This window comes from Rattus norvegicus, chromosome 11 (genome assembly GCF_021556685.1).
Source record: "Rattus norvegicus strain SHRSP/BbbUtx chromosome 11, alternate assembly SHRSP_T2T, whole genome shotgun sequence".
NCBI lineage: Eukaryota > Metazoa > Chordata > Mammalia > Rodentia > Muridae > Rattus > Rattus norvegicus.
The window spans coordinates 38,377,084-38,395,458 of NC_141544.1; the positions used below are offsets into that span (position 1 = coordinate 38,377,084).

General features: G+C 39.3%; 1 long non-coding RNA gene and 1 pseudogene across 1 annotated transcript in view; one reads left to right on the plus strand and one right to left on the minus strand.

Annotated features, from left to right (window-relative positions):
* The window catches only part of LOC148002488 (uncharacterized), a 144,058-nt gene that overhangs the window by 88,298 nt on the left and 37,385 nt on the right, over positions 1-18,375 (plus strand). The window lies entirely within an intron of this gene.
* On the minus strand, positions 15,372-16,012 carry Naca-ps1 (nascent polypeptide associated complex subunit alpha, pseudogene 1; annotated as a pseudogene).

Genomic DNA, 18,375 nt, shown 5'->3' on the forward strand with positions numbered 1-18,375 from the left:
CCTCAACAGGTACAGAAAGATAGAAATAATCCCATGCGTGCTATCAGACCACCATGCACTAAGACTGCTCTTCAATAACAACAATAATGACAGAACGCCCACATATACATGGAAGTTGAACAATGCTCTACTCAATGACAACTGAGTCAAGGAAGAAATAAAGAAAGAAATTAAAGACCTCAGAATTTAACGAAAATGAAGATACAACATTCCCAAACTTAATGGAACATGTTGAAAGTGGAACTAAGAGGAAAGCTCGCAGCTCTGAGTTCCTGCTAAAAGAAATAGGAGAGAGCATATATCAGCAGCTTGACAGCACGCCTGAAAGCTCTGGGAGAAAAAGAAGCAAATACACCCAGGAGGAGTAGAAGGCAGGAAATAATCAAACTAAGAGCTAAAATCAACCAAGTAGAAACGAAAAGGACTATACAAAGAATCAACAAAACCAGGAGCTGGTTCTTTGAGAAAATCAACAAGATAGATAAACCCTTAGCCAGACTAACCAGAGGTCACAGAGAGTGTATCCAAATTAACAAAATCAGAAATGAAAAGAGAGATATAACAACAAAATCTGAGGAAATTAAGAAAATCATCAGATCCTGCTACAAAAGCTTATAGTCAACAACAGTGGCCAATCTGGAGGAAATTGACAATTTTCTAGACAGATACCAGGTACCAAAGTTAAATCAGGAACAAACAAACCATCGAAACAACCCCATAACTCCTAAAGAAATAGAAGCAGTTATTAAAAGTCTCCCAACCAAAAAGAGCCCAGGTCTAGATGGGTTCAGTGCAGAATTCTATCAGACCTTCATAGAAGACCTCATAACAGTACTGTCCAAACTATTCCACAAAATTGATACAGACAGGGCACTACCAAATTCCCTTTATGAAGCCACAATTACTCTTATACCAAAACCACAATAGGACCCATCAAAGAAACATAACTTCAGATCAATTTCCCTTATGAATATTGTCGCAAAAATACTCAATAAAATTCCTGCAAACTGAATCCAAGAACACATCCAAACGATCATCCATCATGATCAAGTAGGCTTCATCACAGGGATGCAGGGATGGTTTAATATATGAAAATCCAACAATGTAATCCACAAAGCAATACTCATAGAAACTGTATGGTATTGGTACAGAGAAAGGCAGATAGATCAGTGGAACAGAATTGAAGACCCAGAAAAGAACCCACACACGTGTAGTCACTTGATCTTTGACAAAGGAGCTAAAACCATCCAATGGAAGAATGATAGCATTTTCAACAAATGGTGCTTGTTCAACTGGTAGCCAGCATGTAGAAGAATGCAAATTGATCCATTCTTATCACCATGTACAAAGCTTAAGTCCAAGTGGATCAAGGACCTCCACATCAAACCAGATACACTTAAACTAATAGAAAAAGTTGGGAAGAATCTCGAACACATGGGCACTGGGGAAAATTTCCTGAACAAAATGCCAATGGCTTATGCCCTAAGATCAAGAATCGACAAATGGAACCTCATTAAACTGCAAAGCTTTTGTAAAGCAAAAGACACTGTCATTAGGACAAAACGGCAACCAACAGATTGGGAAAAGATCTTTACCAATCTGATAGAGGGCTAATATCCAAAATATACAAAGAACTCAAGAAAGACTCCAGAATGCCAAATAACCATATTAAAATGGGGTACAGAGCTAAACCAAACATTGAATTTTGAAATTTGATTATCGAATGGCCAAAAAACACCTAAAGAAATGTTCAACATCCTTAGTCATCAGGGAAATGCATATCAAAACAACCCTGAGATTCCACCTCACACCAGTGAGAATGGCTAAGATAAAAACTCAGGTAACAGCAGATGCTGTCGAGGATGTGGAGAAAGAGGAACACTCCTCCATTGTTGGTGGGATTAGACTGGTACAACCACTCTGGAAATCAGTCTGGAGGTTCCTCAGAAAATTGGGCATTCCATTACCTGAGGACCAGCTATACCCCTCTTGGGCATATATCCAAAAGATGCTCCAACATACAACAAAGACACATTTTCCACTATGTTCATATTTATAATTATTTATGACAGCCTTATTTATAGTAGCCAGAAGCTGGAAAGAACCTAGATGCCCTTCAACAGAGGAAAAGATTAAAAAAATGTGGTACATCTACACAATGGAGTACTATTCAGCTATCAAAAACAATGACTTCATGAAATTCATAGGCAAATGGAATGAACTAGAAAATAATCATCCTGAGTGAGGTTACACAATCACAGAAAAACACACTTGGTATGCACTCTTTGATAAGCGGATGTTAGCCAAAAAGCTCGAATTACCCAAGATGCAATCCACAGACCACAGGAAGCTCAAGAAGAAGGGTGACCAAAATGCCTATGCTCCCACTCCTTCTTAAAAGGGGGAAAATATCTATAGGAGCGGATATGGAAGCAAAGTTTAGAGCAGTGACTCAAGGAATAGTCATTCAGAGCCTGATCCACATGTGGCCCATATATATATATATATATATATATATATATATATATATATATATATCCACCAAAACTAGTTAAGATTGAAACTAGAAAATGCATGTGGTAAGGGACTGGATATAGATCTCTCCTGAGAGACACATCCTGAGCATGTCCAATACAGAGGTCAATGCTAGCAGCAAACCATCGAACTGAGAACAGGACTCCCTTGGTGGGAATTAGAGGAAGTATTGAAAGAGTTGAAGGCGCTTGCAACCCCATAAGAACAACAATGCCAACCAACCAGCGCTTCCAGGGACTAAACCACTATTGAAGGACTATACATGGACTGACCCAGGGCTCCAATTGCATATGTAGCAGAGAATAGACTTGTTGGGGCACTAGGGGAAGGGGAAGCCCCTGGTCCCACCAAGGTTGGACCTCCAGTGCAGGGAAACATGGGGGAGGGCAATAAGGGGGATGTATAGGGGGAATACCCTTATGGGGGAGGGATAGGGGAGGGAATGGGAGCTTATGGACAGGAAACCGGGAATGGGAATAATGTTTGAAATGTAAGTAAAGAAATATATCTAACAAAAAATTTTAAAAAATAAAGAAAATGTGACTTGATCATAGACTTTGCAAACCTGAGACTGTAGTATCATCATGAAGCATTTTGTGATCTTTCTTCATAGTTGGAACACAGGCAAACTCAATTCTGAATCAGTTTAATAGAAAGTCTGAGATGCTAACCTCTGTTTCAAGAGATGTCACAACTATGGACACATGTTTATACTCTGTGAAGCAGCCAGTATTGTAGATGAAATCACTTCAAAAATTGAGTGATGGGGAGTTGTGGCAGGGAGGACTCTAACATTCCTAAGTAAATAAAAAATAGCTGTTATGAAGCCTCTGACATGGTTTGACACAGTTCTCGTCATTCTTAGGCACCTAGTTAGAAATAGCAAGTTTTCATGTACTTTATCTAGGGTAAAATAATAAAACCATCCCTGCAAATAACATGTCCCACCCCAGTTCTATAGTATACATGGAAAAAGTGCCCACAGTCATGATGTGGTTGATGCAACCAGGTGAATTTGTTTCTGTATTTTTCAGTTGTTCAACGGGAACACTAATGCATATGTATGAAGTTCACAGGTGAACAAAGCAATTTAGTATAAAATGCATTTCTGAGTTTTACTCAGAAGAGAGAATATAGCATCTTGAAGACTTATCTCATTGCAGCAATATGAACATAAGGGAGGGGTGAAAACAACATCGTGTAGACATACATAGATGAATAGCCTACACAGAATTGTTGTTGTATTATTATTAAAAAAATGGTGTCTTTTACCCCTACTTTATCCAGCACCACAGTGCCTCAAGATATCTGATAGATATCTTAATCTCAGGCAGCAAAGCCTCTCACCCTCTCCGCTCCACCCCATATCGCACTGGTGAAGGTCCCTCTCTGAGCAATTCCTCCACCCATCCAGCTCCCAAGGCAGGCTACCACCACGCCAAAAGCATACTGTGGTGGCCTAGTGTGCCAGCCATCACACACTCTCCCAAACTCAAATCGCCACAAGAAAGAACATACAACACAATAACCTCTGATCCCATTGATAAGATATAATTGCCCACCTAAACACACAAAGCCCTGTACACATTCATTTCTTAAGAATATTCATAACAACCTGTAAATACACAGAGTGGAATCTTAACATCCACCTACATGTTCTCTCTGCAGCTTCCTTTTCAGTCTCCTTCTCCTCCTTCAAACGTTTCTCCCGCCCATCCTTCCTTCTCATCCAATGACAGGCCTCATTCTATCTTGTACCTGCCTTCACCTGCATAATGACATCATCCCACACATAATAAGCACATACAATGCAATGCCATTCTGCTTCAAAAGAAACAGGCGTCCTTCCATTAGTCCAGAACTGGTGAGCCCTGAGAAGATGATACCTATGAAATAAGATTCACAGAAGGACAAATATAGTCAAACTCATGGAAACAGTAAGGATGGTTAGCCCGGCAGGGAGAATCTACACAAAGGACAAGGTTGTGTAAGGTGGGAAACTGCCAGCAATTTGCCATACCAGGTACACACAGTTACCAATATTGCAGCACACATTTCTATCATTAATAAGTTGTAGTTCACAGTACATACATGTAACCATTGAGTTTGTGTTTATAGGCCTAAGTGAGTTTAGTCACACAGGTGAGAGCACTTCCTTAGAATGGTTTAACATTGCTGGGTGAGAAGGGGATGTCTTTCGAACAGGTTTACAAGCCAGGTGACTATGGGGTGACCTGGGTTCACCATTCAGAAATGTCTGCCAATTAGAATGCACAGGAGAATAAAGGACAGAGAAGCAAACAGAGGGAGATACCGGACTCTTTTTGTGCTACAGCCTGACTTGTACCAAGCTGTATTTGGTATAGAATGGCTATGAGGATTGTGAGGAACATGGCTGTGTGTCCAGGACTTCATGATCAGGCATGCACCAATCCCCAGGTGCCAGAAGATCCTAAAAGAAAAAGACTTTGATCAGGGTTTCCTTGTTTGGTGATCATAAGGAAATGGGGGTGTGGGTGTGGGTGGGGCAGGCATCTTGGCACAAAAAGGGGAGCATCCATTTCTAAGGAGTGTCCCTGAGCTTAATGGTTGAGAACAGTGAAGACCTAGCACTCAGAGGTTAAGGACAGATGAAGGAAGGGCACAGAAGAAAGGATTAATCAGCAGTAGGAAATGTTAACTGGATGAAGGACAAAAAAATGTGGGTTTGAACCTAGTCTCTAGCCCGGAGTTTAGGCTTGTGACAGGAAATTCCCCAATTGGGCTTTTATATGCATGCTTTTATTTGATGTTGTCATGGTAATCTAGAAACGTGATCACCTAGAAACTTCGGTTTTCCCGTGAATATTATCTATTATGTGTACCAAACCAAATCAAGAATTGTTCTTGGAACAGCTGCTGTTCTGTATAACGTAAAAAATTATGTTAGTGCAGATCTCTGTGTTTGAGGTTGTATCTGAGTCTTTGCCTTTGCCCTGATTATCCATCCTCCTTTTGCACATTCCACCAGGGTATTGCAGTTTTTTTACCCTTACCGTTTAATTTCTTCTCAGAGGCCAAAATGACGATTATGTATCTGTCATAGTCACACATTACATATGAACTGTGGGAGTGGATTTTTGAAGGCTTTCCCTTCCCTCCTTTGTTACCTTTCCAGAGGACATAAAATGGAGAGAAAGTGAATGTGCAAATGTTTCCGACCATTTGATGGGCCCACATAGCCAAACAAGGGACTTTCCTAGAGTCAACCATTGGCTAGAACTCGATTACAGTCCTTTCTTGGTCACTAACTTCATCTGGGAACTGGATAAAGGGTTTTTTTTATACCTCATGGTCTCATTCATTGTTTGTAAAATAGTTCTAGATTGTATAGTGTTCTCTAATAGCATCTCTCTCAGAAGTTGAAACTGAGGTTGCCTGTGAGCTCCCGATTTTCCTCTCATCTAAATGCACCTTTTGTTCCTCTTTATAATAGTCGTTTTTAAGAATAAAGATTATCTAAACCACCATCCAAAGAGTACACATGGACAGAACCATGACTCCAGCTGCTTACGTAGCAGAGGATGGCCTTGTTGGGCACCAATGGGAGGAGAAGCCCTTGGTCCTGACAAGGCTGGACCCCGCCCAGTGTAGGGGAATGGCAGGGCAGGGAGGCGGGAAGGGGTGGGCGGTAGGGTAACGTCCTCATAGAAAAAGGGGAAGGGGTATGGGATGGAGGTTTATGGATGGAAACCAAGAAAGGGGATAACATTTGAAATGTAAATAAAAATATCCAATTAAAAAAAGAAAATAAGATAAAAGAAAGAATAAAGATTATCTCGCCTCCTTGTACAGCAGTCCTCCTCACTTACCAGAACTGTGCTCTGTGGATTTAGTGTAAACAGTATTGAAGCTCATGTACACACTCTGATTCCTATACGTCCAGCACCTTTTCCATATGGAACCAGAGTCAGCCTGTCCTTCCTTCTCTCATGTTCTGGTACCTTCTTTACTTTACTACCTTGTACTTTGAGGCAACTGTTAAGTAAAATAAAGGATCCTCCAACAGAGACATTGTAATATTGTGGGCAATTGATCTGAATGTCAAGATGACTACCAATTAGCCAGCATATGGTATACACAGCATGTGTATACACCGAGAAATGACATGAATCATGTCCTAAAAAGAAGAGTATGACTCAATGAGCTTTTATCACATGATTTAGAATGCAACTAAAATTTCTCAGTGGCTGATTTCTGCAATTTTCCACTTAAGACTTTCAGACTATAGTTAGGTACAGGTAAGGAAAATCCTGGAGAGCAAAGGTAAAGCCCAGAGAGAAGTTCTATACTATGCCCAGGTAGTTTCAATGCATAATGAAATGTGAAGCAGCAGTGGACTTTGACTCTTCTTAAATTCACTTCCACCTCAACAACATAGTAGTGGTCTAGTATTTGCATGAATATACTCACCTTATAAAATAAAATAGTTTCATTCTTCTTCACAATTGATCAGGTATTTTCATCTACCATCTATCAGTGGTATAGGCAAGGAAAACTCAAACACCTCTTTCTCGAGTGTCCCTCTATCTTCTCATCAAATCTCAGGGAGAAAGACAGTTGCCATGGGTGATCATGTTCAATTACTGAGTATAAATTATTGTGTGTCCTCCAGACTGAGACTCCTTTCTGTCTGCTATACGTACTGATTGTCTGCTGTGGTAGAGTATGCATCCTGCGAAAAATTTTGTAGATCCTATTATGATAGAAGTTTCCTTTTCTCGTCACAGCACTGGGATGTACCTTCTCTTTGAGTATTGTGTTATAGATGCAGCCCTCATTCTGGTCCTTAGACATATAAATTCTGTCTACTGTTCCCTTATGAATAATTGGTGGTCTTTATTAGCTGGGCATCTCCTCCACAGTTTCCAACAGTGAGGACACCAAAGATTCTTGACTGTTTATCTTACTTAGAGTCTTCTGGTTTCCAAGTTTCAGTGCTTCATGGCTTGTTAATTTATCTGGCTGTGGTAAAGTCAATGCCAATCTAATGTGTCTACAGGTGGATGCTGACTTCCTGTGTGTTCTTCCTCCATTTTTTTTCTCAGGTGTCCGCTTGACTCTAAATTTTCTTTGTTTTGCTCTGGGTAGGGATTTCTCTTCTGTAAATTCTGACCCCCAGCATTTCAAAGAAGGGTTTGTTTTCCATTTTCCATGAAGGCCTATTTGCCACTGACCATAAAGGCATTTTGAATGACATTAGAAACATTTCTACTACTGAGGCATAGTTCACTCAAAAACAACAACAAAAAATGTATTGTTTTAGTTTTTGCGAAAGAGAAGAAAAAGCATTTGGTGGGTCGCTTTAAGTTGATGACAGTGTAGGTCATATCAATAGATACTGTTCTGGTCTACTTTCTGGGTAACCTGCGGGCTGTGTTGTCCTCCAGGGGGAAGGGAAAGGACTTTTCTTTTGAGGCCTTGGAAGGAAAGCTCTTTGCCATTTAGACCTTTTGAAGAGTTAGGATCCATTTCCTTTGTACTTTCTTTGGCTGATTGGAATGTCCTATGGTTCCTCTGGTGAATCCCAGGAGGAGAATTATTGAGGCCTTGTGGGGCTCGCTCAGCATGCTTCAAGCTATGTGTCATGACCCATTAGTGAGTTGTGAAGTCCGTTTAACAGATCTTGAACAGTATTTAGAAAATGTGATAGAAACAAAAATGGAAAGGAAAATATCAGAGCCCACAGTGCAGACAACACCTATCAAGACTAATTTATTCTGTTTAACATCTATTGTCTTGCACTGGTTTGAAAATTAAAATGCATCCCTTATAGAGTTCTCAAGCCACATATTTTGAAAATCAGTTCTCTAAGGATATTTGAGCAATGTCATGCCTGTGTGGTCAAATAATATGTTTTCTTTAAAACAACAGCAACACATCTTTGGGTTTGGTAATGGGAACCGAAAGATGATGAATGAGTGTTTGATGGGCACACATGAAGCTACCTCATGGCTTATCACCAACTGCAGGCCATCAGATCAGCACTTGATAAATCAGGGTCCTCCCAGTCCTACCATCACACTGTCAAATGCATGGGGCACCTATGAAATGAAATGGCTACCAATCTGAAGCTTATAAAAAGAAATGGGACTAGGCGCATCTTCATCCCAGCATTCAACCTGTCATCTTTTCCACTGTCAATAACTAGCATCCCAAGAAGAGCTCCAATGAAATGATTAACTCATTCTAGAGAGAATTAACCCAGATTTCGCAAGAACCATAATTGTCCCCTTTGCAGTCAAGTGATGTTCCATTAGGCCTTAACTCTTTAAAGGTTCATTATTCACCCTACCATAGTAAGAATCAAGCTTCAGACACACAAGCACTTTGGGGTGACATACCACACCCAATAAAAAGCACCTCCCCAAATTCTACCACTGTAGGTGATAGTATTTTGATTGATACTCTTTCTAATATGGAACCATATAGAAAGATGACTGTTTTGAACTTTTCGAAACATGAAAAGAAGCATTCTGTCCTAGTTGGCTTATGCTCTTACCTAAATCTGGATTTTTCTGTTTCCTTTTGTTTTCAAAACTTATTATTTTATTAAAATACCACATAATAAAAGTAGTACTGTCGAAAATATAAATGGATCCGTGAAACTGGGTACAGAGACTAAAAATAAGAAGAAAAATAAGTATGGACATTTCTAAAATGCCAACTGAATTTTGCAAGTCACCAAGCTAATTCAATGAAGAAAGACATTTCTCTCCCCCCAACAAATGTTACTGTAACATTAAAAATTTTATATAGATAAAAATACTGACACTATTACTGATGCTATGGTGTGTTGACAGACAGAAGCCTAGCATGGCTGCCCTCCAAGGAAACGTCGGACAAGCAGCTGAAAGAGTCAGATGCAGATACTTACACACAACCAATGGACAGAAGCTGGGACCCCTGTGGTTGAACTAGGGAAAAGCTAGAAGAAGCTGAGGAGGAGGATGACCCCATAGGAAGACCAGCAATCTCAAGTAACCTGGATTCTCTAGATATATCAGATACTGAGCCACCAACCAGGTAGCATATACCAGCTGATATGAGGCTCCCAACACATATATAGCAGAGGACTGCCTAGTCCGGACACAGTGAGAGATGTTCCTAACCTCTCTTGCAGCCCCAGAGAGTAGGGAGGTCTGTTGGGTTGGGGAAGGGGCAAGGACATCCTCTTGGAGATGGGGGAGGAGGAACAGTTAGAGGGTAGACCAGGAGGGGGATAATGACTGGACTGTTGAAAAAGATTAAATAACAACAACAACAACAATAATAATAATAATTTTAAAATAAATAAAATCTTAACTGGTCTAATACATTTAATGCAATATGTACTTTTGTTATTTAACTTATTGGATATGTATTTAAAAGCGTCTTCATTTACCACATGCAATATTGAATATAATTCACTAATCCTTTTTATGGTAAATAAAACAAGGTAAAAAAAATGTAGATAAAGTCTCATGAGATTCATTAGTCTTACCCTGTATTTTGTAAGTTGGAAGCTTCACTCATTAAGAGTGAAGGGGGAAAGCACATTATCGTGACCTAGTTACAGTCCAGTTGGTAGATTATTTTTGTAGGAAGCGGTATGAAGCATTCACTTGCAGGTTCCGAAGTGTCTCATTGCCTGAGTGAATACATTTTGAAGCAGGAAATGGGAATGAATTTAATAGTTCCCATCCTTAAAAATGTCATTTCCAACCCTGCAATCTGAGGTGTTTTGGTTTACATAGTTTAGGAAGCAGGGGATAATTTCCTTTATCAACATACACACACACACACACACACACACACACACACACACACACACAGAGAGAGAGAGAGAGAGAGAGAGAGAGAGAGAGAGAGAGAGAGAGAGAGAGAGAAAGCGCAACCTGAATATGAGAACCCAGTGAGGTGGCATGGTAAATGAATGTTGTCATCTGTTTGAACCGATTATTCAAATGTGCCTTGCTAGGGGAACTTGCTAAGCTCCAATTCAGAACTTCAAACAATGCTAAGACCTGATCTCTGATATAAACCTGGGGAACCTCAAGGGCCCAGTACTATTGGTCACTCCTCACTTAAATACCCACCTTCAAACTTTGTTGAAAATCATTAAACTAGTCAGGCAAAAACCATGATTTCTACAGAATGTGTCAAAGCTATAGGTTTTGAATAGAATTAACATTAAATTATAAGTAGAAACAGACACATATTACTATCCCTGTTTCCTTTTGGGGTTAGATAACTCTACAAAATGCCATCAATTCTCTGCTTTGCCTTTTCTTTCTCTCTTGAGGTCAGGGAAAGTGGCCTGAACACAAGATCATAAGACACTTCCAACGGCATGCTAAAGGGCAGGTTCTTTATTGATTTTTTTGGAAAATATCAAAATCTGTACAATTTAAAGTAGATTTCTTTGTTGCTCTGCTGTTGAAAGAAACCTCTATGAAAGGATTAATTGGCAGGTAAGAGATTTAAACAGTTGTTCAGAGAAGAGAGAGATTCTGGGTGGCAGCAGAAGAAGCAGGCAGGCTTGCAGCACATGGAGCTGAGAGGAACCAATGGCAGGAAAATGAGAGAAACTGGAAAAGGTGAAACACGGTAAATTCCTGTGTGTCATGTAGCAAAAGTTAATTTGATTCAATGACATAAAGGAAGCTAGAGAACTTTCAGTGGCAAGCATGCCTGAAAGGTCAAAAGACTCAATTATTACCATAGCGATATATTCTGGAAGTGTGTGTTGATAATATGCAAGATATAATATACAATACAATATACAAGACTATACCTATCTAACGAATGTACTAAACGACAGATACATATACAACATAAAGCCTCTACCTAAGGCCCAGGGAACATCAAGGAAGAGGTGGCAGAAAGATTGTAAAGACAGGAGACCAGAAAGTCTGCTGTGAGATTATGTCTCCTGGAAATGGCAGGGAAGCCACACCCATATTTCAACAATGTGGCTGCCTAAGCAAGACCCAAACAATAACAATATAAAGCTATTGAGAGAATAAACAGGAGAAGGGAGAAATCTCACAGGGCTGCATCCCTAGACGAGTACCAACACAGGTGACTAATGATCATGGAGAGACGGAGGATTAGTCTTTCTGAGGGATGATCCCCTAACCAGTTATCCAATACCAAGCGATCAGTCCTGGAACAACACACAGCACACACACACACACACACACACACACACACACACACACACACACACGAGTAATGATAAATGGATTCACCAGGATTTATTTATTTATTTATTTATTTATTTATGTGTTTATATTATTAACTATAATAATCAAAGAAAAAGAGGCCATCTGAGAGGGACAGGGAGCATGAGAGGGTATGAAAAGAAGGAAGAGATGAGTCAGAGGAAGGATACATGGGAAGGGCTAAAGAGGGAAACGGAAAGGGAAGAAGTGATGCAATTATAGTTTAGTTAAAATAAAAAATAAAACATACAGCATTTGATTATCCTAATTCTATCATTAAAATGTCATCATGGGTAAATACTTTATGTTCAAATGAAAAGAACACCATCCTTTTGTAATTGTAATGATTGATTTGTCACCAACTTTTGCTCTACTTATGCAAGTGGTTTTGTATCTACTTGGAAATGTTAGCTATTTGTTGAAGGTGCTATACTTCATTAGACCTGGCTATTTCTTGACCCCAAGCTTTCCCCACCAGTCAAGTGTTCTTCGCAAACAAGTTAATTTGTCTTTTTTTTTTTTTTTTGTAAAAAAAGTATGTACCTTAGCTTGGAAACTACATTTCACACCCATAAGCCACATAGTTGACACTACACATTGTGAAGACGTATTAAATTAATTCCCACAGCTAACACTTATTTTCCCTCTAACTGACTTGATCCATAATTAGGAAGCAAGTTGCAGAAAGGAAAACACAGTATCCTGAAGGGCCTATTAAGGCCCACACTATAGATTTGCTTGGTTTTTCATGCTGTCTTCTGTGGTTTTTTGTCATTATGATTGATACAAATTAATTTCAGAAACCTTTCAAATAGAATGGACACATTACAGAAGAATAACTTGTTGAAGTGATAGCATTGAATTTTTTCATTAGTATCTCCTGGTTCACCTGATGTGTGCTATAATTGGCTTGAACACAACCTCAGGAAATCTCTTACCTAATTATGTACTTAGTCAATGGGCCATGCAAGCTCTGAAGAGGCTCATTCTACCTTATTGACTAAACAGGCATTTATTCATGATGGTTATGCCAGCCTCATGGGTGAAAGCTTATTTTAGAATCCCCCCAAAGTATTTTTAAAACATTTATATAGTTGCAATAAAATTATAATGGCAAAAGATGCATTTTTGTCATTCAAACCAAAGGAGATAGCCAGAGAAGAAATTATGTAAAAGTAAGTAATCACTTTTCCTTTTTCTAGTGTAATAATGCTATCATTTGACCCTTCTGTTTCTTCTTCAACCATTATAATTTAAGATAACTGTAGGGTGGGGGAGTTGCTCATTATTTAAGAACATATACATTTCTCACTGAGGAAGGGAGTTCCTTCTCTGTTCCCCTCTGGGCAGCTCACAGTCCCCTGTAATTCCATCTCTAGAGAATTCAGTGTTCTCTTCTGGCTTCCTTGGGTATATGCACCTGCATATAACCACCTCCACAGAAATGAAACACATTTAAAATTATAACTGATCCCCTTCAAACTTGGTCCTCAAAGAAAATGAAAAACACAGGGAAGTCAAGTGTTTGCCGGTGTGACTGAATTATAAAACTTGGATTTTATAAGACCCTTGAACAGAACATTTGTTGAATTTACACAGTCAAGCTTAAATAACTAGTTTCCAAGTTCTCAGACATGGGGTCGAATAGTAGTTTTTTTTTTTTAATTTCAGAAATATTTCCCTCAGATTTTCCTAAATCCTCTAGCACTATCCTCCAATGAGAAAACCTGTTCTGTGTATTTTTCCTCTTAAGTCCATAGCGATCCTTTATGCCTAACAAGCTCTTCGTGAATGAAAATGGACCCGAGTGGAGGTGGTGGGTAAACAGGATATGCAGAGTTTGTGATAACCTAACCTTCATATTCTCTATTAAGAAATATTAAGTGTAGCATTTCTATGTCCTGAGGAAATGATGTTGCTATGGCTACTGCCTTTATGAATCCCAGTGAAACTGACGTTAGCAATAGTCCTCTGATTTTAGTTTCAGGTGAGTTAAGGTTGCTCAGCCTCCAAAGCTTTCTGTTGGTTGCTGACTATGTTATCTCCAGGGCAGTAGAGCAAAGCATGTAGATATATGAGACTCTCATCTTTGCCCACAGTGAAGTAGAGAACAGGAGATAAGGCACCAAAACTGTCAAAGCAAAGGATGTGTGTTCTCATTGCATCCAGAATAGCCATGAAATAACCTTTTGTGGTTTTACACATAGAAAACAAGAGACACAAAAGTTCAAGATAACTGTAATTGTGATGATGATGATGGTGGTGGTAGTGGTGGTGGTGGTGGTGATGATGATGGTGATAATGGTGAAGGTGGTGATGGTGTTGCAAAATATTTATTGAAAATATATAAAATAACATGTGTCTATATGCATAATATAATATACATATTATATATGTATAATGTATATGCATGTGTCTATATGTGTATGAAGTCATTAGGTTTATAGACAAATGCCTTTAGATTATATAAACTATCTTATTGGCCCCTTCTTGTTATTTTATAGTTTGGGAACAGACCCTGTTAAATTGTACAGGCTAACCTTAACCTTGGGATCTTCCTATCTAACTGTGCTATTAAGCATGATTTTGAATTTTTTTTGTGTGCGTTAAGATCTAACGTTATAAATAAAATTTTTCTGCAAATAACGTTTACACACCTTAATTTGATCTACACTGGCTTATAAGAAATATAGCAGTTTCCAAATAAAGACTGTTCAGTAACATTGTAAACAATTTACAACAGTAACAGATGTCCTCTGTTTTGCTTTACAGTATGGAAACACTGTTTCTCTTTCTGAAACTTACCACAATTCTAGAAGATAAAGGCTGAGTTCAAACTTTCTAAAACCAAACCAAAATGATCTCATTTTTCTTAGTACACTGAGAAATAGTAAAATGTATTTTCTTGACAAGGAGTTGTTTGATAATATTACCATTTAATTTACAGAGGGTTACTTTCTAGAATACTGTCCCCTTTAAAGGTGATGGTTGTTAGCATGGAAATTTCACTCTGTGTACCCTTGACCTGATTGTACCTTGTGAATTCTATTAGAATACCAGTTTACTTGACATGTTTACCCATGCTTTTCCCATAAGATAGGACCCTGGGATGTTGGATCTTTTCTTTCACTCTATCTGTCTGCAGCAAACACATAATATAGTGCCTGAAATGAAAGTCTTGGAGTATTTGTTGAGAAAATATAAGGCATATCCTGTGGAATATCTGGCAAATTCACCCCACTTGTTTTTTGAAAAAAAAATTATAGATGTTTTTTATGTTTAGTTGACTAGGGACTGGATTGATATTCAGAAAGCCTATTACTTAAATTTTATACTAGTAAGTGCTGTGTATCATTTTTCTCTGTGATTCACACAGCCTATCCTACTGGGAAGCTCCTTAAGACAGAAAGTAAACAACTCTTTTTTTTTTTAACAAGAAGCCATGACTTTATTAGTGATAGAAACAGTACCAAGCTGTAGTTCCTCTTTTTAAACACCAAAAAAACCCCCCAAAACAACAACAACAACAACAACAACAACAACAACAACAACAACAAAAACGGGGTTAAAGAGGCAGGGGTGTCCTTGCTGTCAAATAGTTACACTGTTAATTCCAAAATAATATTCCCATATATCCTTACTGTTGTTTTTCAGGGCTCAGCCTTTGCTACCGATATATTTGCTTGTGACATGACCAATTCTATGTCCTTAACTCCCACACCCATTTTATCAACCTCTTCTTCTTCACTCTCCTCTTGGATGGTTGGAGTCTGAGTGTTTTCTTGAATGTTTGAAACAGTTCACTTTGTACTTTGCATCTCTCAGCAGCTGCTTACTGAGACAAATTTTCCATCTTGGCTTTCTCAAACACTATGTAGGCTCTTGTAGACATCCAGTTTTGTGATGACCAAGAGGATACTTTTAGATTTCTGGAGAGTGACTCTCATAGCCCCTGTAACCTGTCGAAGACCCAGTTTGGACATAACCTTCCTCACCTTCTTCTCACTCCGACTCCTTTGGCTTTTCTAACCGGTTCTTTGTCTGTCTCAGCCATGGCTGCCAGCTCGGCTTGTTGTGTGACTGTCTTTGTAGAATCTTGTTCCTCGAGCTCTGGCACCGATTCATCACTGTCAGACTCTGTTCCCAATCCTGTCTCAGCCTGAGCTGTGGCAACTCCTGCTCTGTAGCAGGGACGGTTTCTGTGGTTTCACCGGGCATTTTGTGCTGAGAACACAGAACCAAGATGGCGGTGGAAAGAGCTGTAAGCAACGCTTAATGGCTTCAGAAAGTCCCTGCAACCAAAAAGATCCATTAGACTCCTCCCAGACCTCCACATAAAAGCAGATAAGATGAGTCTAGTAGAAGAGAAAATGCGAAAGAACCCCGGACACATTGGCACAGGAGGAAATTTCCTGAACAGAATACCAATGGCTTATCATCTAAGATCAAGATCGACAAATGGGACCTCATAAAATTGAAAAGCATCCCTTCCAGTTTCCATCTGCGCCCACAGCTGACCCTGTCCCACAGCTCTCTGTACCCAGATCCTATGGGGGAGAGAGTGAGACTCTCAGAAGTGAAGACAATCCTGAGAGCACAGGGGAGACCACCACTTCCGCTCACATTCCTGGCCCACAACCAACCAACCTGGAGCCCTCTAGACACAGGAACAGAGTAGCAGCCTGTCCCTTTCATTTCTTCAGCTGAAGTGATGAGATGAGGGCTGTACCTAAGCTGTGCAAATGCATGACTTGGGCTGAGCTCAGAATGTTTCCTTCTTTGTTCTAACTATTGTCAGTCCTAGGCCTGGAAGCTCCTAACCTCGGTACAATCTAATCTTCCAAGCTGAGTGATTCAATCTGGCTTCTCTTGGCTTCTGACTGAATTGTTATGCCTGGCCTCATACAAACTTTGGCAACATGTTCAACCCTTTGACTCCTTCTCATTCTCTGGCCCATTCTGTCTTCACCTATGTCTAACTTATTGACTCTGTAGCCTGACTATAAAACTGTCCCCGTGAAAGTGCCATATACACAAGCCATTCGTCACCCACTGCACCCAAAGTCCTTTTTCTCTCTCACTGTTTTTTAGTAGTTTCTCTTCCCCGTCTTTTTCTCAGGACAGTTGGGTGTACCCTACCTTTGAATCATCCTGTTAAGTCTTTCTTTGATTTATGACTTTGTCTGCCCCTCAATTAGATGCCACTTTCAAACATGGGTGCTTCCTTCTACAAAGTAACCTTACCTTCATTGTTAAAGATGAAAAGGGTGTGCTAAGAATGTCTGTACTCCATCCACACCATACTGTAATCTATGGCTTGCCTGCATTCTGGCTGGATTTTATCTTTGGATATGATCCCTTGCCAGAGCAACTATGTTGCTGGATTAAAATTCTTTGACAGTGCAGCTTCTCCCCAGGAAACTTTTGTCACACAACAAGAGATCTTTAAAGTAGTTGAAAAATAAAACAGTCTATACAGGTCGCACAAAAGTATGCTTTTTTAAAGCATGGTGCTGAACATCATCTAGGAGATGGAATTTAAGGTTTAGATGAATGCTATTTGTCTCTAATAAGTTAACATCACCTTTGGAAATCCTTTGCAATAATGAGAGATAATACGCATTGTTTTAGAATGAAGAATTGTTTCATTAGATTTATGGATTCAATTACTTAGTGTTTCTCTTCCCCTAGTATTGATCAGATAACTCCTTTCCTCTAGAGGGATACTTTATTCTATTTTCACATTCTATTTCTTCAAAGTATTGGCTGCCCCCAGAGTTCTGTTTAAGTCCCTTTCCATTTAGATCCAAATTCTAAGTGAAGCATTGTACCCATTCCTTTTCTAAAATATAGAACTGGTGAACCCAGAGTCTGCTACCCTGAACCTCCATTTGCTCCTAAAGCCTTTACGTATTCTGTTTCAGAATCTCTCTCTCTCTCTCTCTCTCTCTCTCTCTCTCTCTCTCTCTCTCTCTCTCTCTCTCTCTTTCTCATTCACTCCAACCATGAACCAATGAACCCAAGAAAGCCTTCTTAGACTTAGCCTCAGACTCTTTTGCTATCCTAACACACCTCAGATCTCCCAAATTTATATTCCAAAATATTTCTCCAATCTTGGCCAATTCACCAACTCTCCTGCTTGAAATTCTCTAATTGTCTCTCACCCTCCACTGTAATTGGTCTTCCATTTTTCAAACTTGACCTTTTTGAAATCCAGTCACCAGCCTGAGAATAATCTATCCAAAATAAAATTGACCTTTAGAAAAGAAATCCATCAAAGAGTGCTCATTTTCTGCCCACTTACATGAGGCTCTGATGACCCACACTTGTCCATCCCAAGAGCTTTGTTTTCTTAATCTGTACCTGACATTTTCCTCTTTTCACGGGTTACAGAACTGTAGAATTTTTGTTCTCATACATCGTTGGCCTATTCTCTCTGCCAGTGAGCTTTCTTTAGGAGAGAACTTGTTGACTTATTTTAATTCTCTTGTTGAATAATCCACTAAAGTATTGCTATACTCCTGAAGTCTCTTGTCATTACCTTGTTTACATACATAATCTTTCTCTTGGGAATTACCACAGTTTACCAAAAATT